Raw genomic sequence first — 3669 nt, 5'->3', positions numbered from 1 at the left:
AGTTAGGAAGACAGGCAAGAATTATTGAGCCAATTCAACACTGCTAATACATTTGACAGGCTTACCCACTGTCTCTTCACTGTGAGATGTCGATTATTAAGTCAATTAACTTTATTTTTTAGTAAGATGTTTATTGTTATGTCCTCTACAACACATGAATATTTTGTGGGGAGAAAGTTCCCACCTTGATTAAGTCAAGGAAATCCAGAGCTTGGGTGTCTTCTGTCCCTTTTCTTATTTGTGGGTGACCTTTAACCTTTAACCATCAGTTTTATTTTCATTTTCTCAAGACGTTTGTGGAACCAGTGAGAATCTTGGGTCAAAGAAGTGTCCCCTGAACCATTATGACTCAAAAGGTGGTAGAGAATATGGGAAACCACAAGGAACAGTGCAGCTCCCCACGGGGCTAGGACTCTGGTGCTGAGTGCGAGTCCTTCTTTTTGAAACTCATGTTGGAGTACAGTCACCACTGTGACCTGTGATGCAGGTGGAGACTTACCCAGATTACGGTGTTTGCAGGCCGAGCCTTGAGGAGGTGAGTGAGATTAGATAGTCTTGTCAGTGTGGAGTCCCAGAAAAAAAATAAAAAAAGAATTTCTAAGAAGCAGGAGAAAGCCGTTGACATGGCTTACTGAGTGAAGTCATCTGCCACCAAGGCTTGTGATATGAACTTAGCAGTTCTACATAGTGCCTTCACTGTCACATGACTGCACGAGTCCCCTCTAAACAAATAAAAACAGCAAGGACTAGTCTCTTAACCTCAGATCAATACCACAAGTCACAATAAAACATCTCTTTATAACTTATTCTTTTAGCAATGGAACATGAGCTCAAATAAGCAATATTAGTACAGTTGTTACGAGCCTTTGGCTTGTGAAAGAAGACAAAATGGCTACAAAAACCCGAGGCGAGTAGATATTTAGAGAAGCCAGAGTGAGAAGAGCTATGGCCTTCAAGGAGAAGGGATGGCCACCTAACAGGATCATCAAGAAAGAAAGTGAAGGATCCACTACTCCTTTTCCTTTTCCTTTTTTTTAAATTGCTATTCCAATCCTTTGTGAGTGAGTTCCTTACTTACTAAACTAGCTGGGAAGTTGGAGAGGACTGAAACCTTCTGAACTGTGTACACAGATTGCAGCAGAGTATAAGATGGAGCAAAGTTGGGGAAAATCCCCCTAGTCAAGGTAGATTTTGAAGTCCTACACTCATACTGAAGACATCATATCCTTAGACAGCCACCTTTACTGATGAGAAAGTCTCCTGACTATGATGTTAAGATTATTATTATTTTAGAGTGAATCCTTTTCCAGACACTCCAGAATATTCTCTTAGAGTTCTACCACATTTGTTTGCGGAGAAGATAGTTGTCTTGTTCTACTTCCTTCTTCCTGTACATTTCCACATTTATGGCTCAAACTTGGAAGTTTGTTGCATACATCTTTATTCATTTCTTTAACAGCACAAATATACTATTGCACAATTAACTTGCTCTTCAGTTTCACATAGGTATATTTTTTGTCATAGTACTCTTTCCTTTTTTCCTAAAGAGCACTCATTCTAAAACTTAATTCAACTGAGCAAGGCCCCTGGCTAACCAACCTTTTCACTAGAAACTCTGGAAACACTGTGACTTAATTATTTCTGTGTCCTGAGCTATGATTTATTGTGAATCACAGAAAACCAGTCAAGATGGTCTGAAAGATGTGCTATTGAGAACAGAGGAGCTGCCAGAGCTTCGAGGAATTAAGAATTGTTCTGTGAATTAATATGGATAAACCAAATGAGGTTGTTTATGAGAAAGTTGTTTTCCAAGTTAGTAAAAGCTTTAGGCTGGAACTTGGCTGCTGAAGGCAAACTCACAAGTAGATGTAAATGTAATTCAACCATTAAAATAGAAACCCATAGAAGCGAAGAGAGTCACAGTTAAAGGAGGAAATGGGTTGTATAGTGCTTCTCCAGCCATGAGGCACAATGGGGTGTATTAAGGAATTGGAGACACCCCATAGTGTGAGACACTCAAGGCATCTCTCATGTTTCAGTCCTAACTTGCAGATTTCTGAGCATTAACGGAATTGAATATTTGATGTAAAGTACCAGCTTTGAAGACATGGCTAGAAACAGAAAGAAATATCTGTGTCTTCTTCCCCAGCATCACCATGAGGCTGAGGATGGAATTAGGAGGGCAGACTCATCATGCACGCGAAAATTTGGGTCTAGGAGTTTGACGTATCAGTGGCCTGGCTGAAAACTTGCAAGGCATCAGGCATACCCGATCCCTGTGTGCAGATCCCACTGCAGGTAAAGCCTCAGAACAAATGGAGACTTTGTGTTACCCAGCACACCCGGTTCAGCTTGTTTGACCAGGACTTCATTTCTTATCAACACAAGAGCTACTTGAAACAATGGAAAAATATTTTCATTTGTACTTTTCTCTACAATGGAAAAATAAAATTTGTTTGGCTTTGTGTGGATAGGAGTTTAGGATTGAATAGATCAATTCAGTAATGACCTAACATGCTGAGAAATGCTGTAATTGTGACTTATATTTTAGATTTTCTTTTTTTTTAGTTTTTTTCACTTTTTAAAAGTTTATTTATATTTTTATAAGTTAGAGTTTCTTCACTTTGTATCCCCACTGCAGCTCTCTCCCTTATACCCTCCCAAATATACCCTCCCTCCCTCAGTCCACTGATAGGGGATGTCATCCTCTCATTCCTTCTGACCCTAGCCTATCAGGTCTCATCAGGACTGGCTGCACTGTTTTCCTCTGTGGCCTGGTAAGGCTGCATCCCTCTCAGGGGGAGGTGATCAAAGAGCCAGCCACTGAGTTCATGTCAGAGACAGTTCCTGTTCCATTATGAGGGAACCCACTTGGAGACTGAGCTGCCATGGGCTACATCTAAAACAAGGTGGAATACTTCACGAATTCGCATCTCATCCTTGCGCAGGGGCTAAATTTCTCTGTATCTTTCCAATTTTAGTAGATGTGCTGCCAAAGCAAGCACTATATTTCAGATTTTCTATTAAATACAGTAGCTCATCTGAAGAGCAGTGTCTTTTGCATAGTGGGCAGACAGGAACAAGAGATACACAAAGCATGAGTGTGAGCATGCGTGCATACTATCTTCTGGGGGAAAAATAAACAATTGAAATGTCCCTCCTATGATTTTTCTTTTCCAAACAAAATTTTATCATGCAACCTTATGCAGCCCATATTTCAATTTCCAAACAATCAGGATCAAAGAGCCTAAGGCATAAAGAAAAGGATGTCTGACATCACAAACCACTTATGTTACTTATCGAGATATTGCTATTGTATGAATAGTCACATTTTTTTTTTAAGCCAACAAGCTTGTATTGGCCACCATCATGAAATAACCATGTGGCTATCTGCATTTAAGGTCTTAAAAATGACTCCACCCCTATCATCTATACCAAAAGAAAAATGTTGATAATAATACATATATTGACTTCAGCTTTATGGTCAATAACAAGATTTATTGTTCCACTCTTCAGTCAATTTTAACCTCTTTGGGTCAACAAATCTTGATATTGATCTCAACAGAAGTCAATACTGGCTTATTACTTACCTCCACATTTAGACGCCAACCAACAATTCTTATGGGCATCTCTTGACAAGGAAAAGTGAAATCCAGCTGTCTGCTCTCT

At 39.6% G+C, this 3669-nt stretch overlaps 1 non-coding gene across 1 annotated transcript; it reads right to left on the bottom strand.

Moving 5' to 3' along the window:
* Positions 1–2903: 2903 nt before the first annotated feature.
* On the bottom strand, positions 2904–3005 carry LOC132646132 (U6 spliceosomal RNA). Its single transcript, XR_009584263.1, has one exon. It is a non-coding gene; the product is annotated as a U6 spliceosomal RNA (small nuclear RNA).
* Positions 3006–3669: the final 664 nt, after the last annotated feature.

The sequence above is a fragment of the Meriones unguiculatus genome, chromosome 10 (assembly GCF_030254825.1).
Source record: "Meriones unguiculatus strain TT.TT164.6M chromosome 10, Bangor_MerUng_6.1, whole genome shotgun sequence".
Lineage (NCBI taxonomy): Eukaryota > Metazoa > Chordata > Mammalia > Rodentia > Muridae > Meriones > Meriones unguiculatus.
Note: the sequence above shows the minus strand (reverse complement) of the source record. Positions and strands in the feature narration are given on the sequence as shown.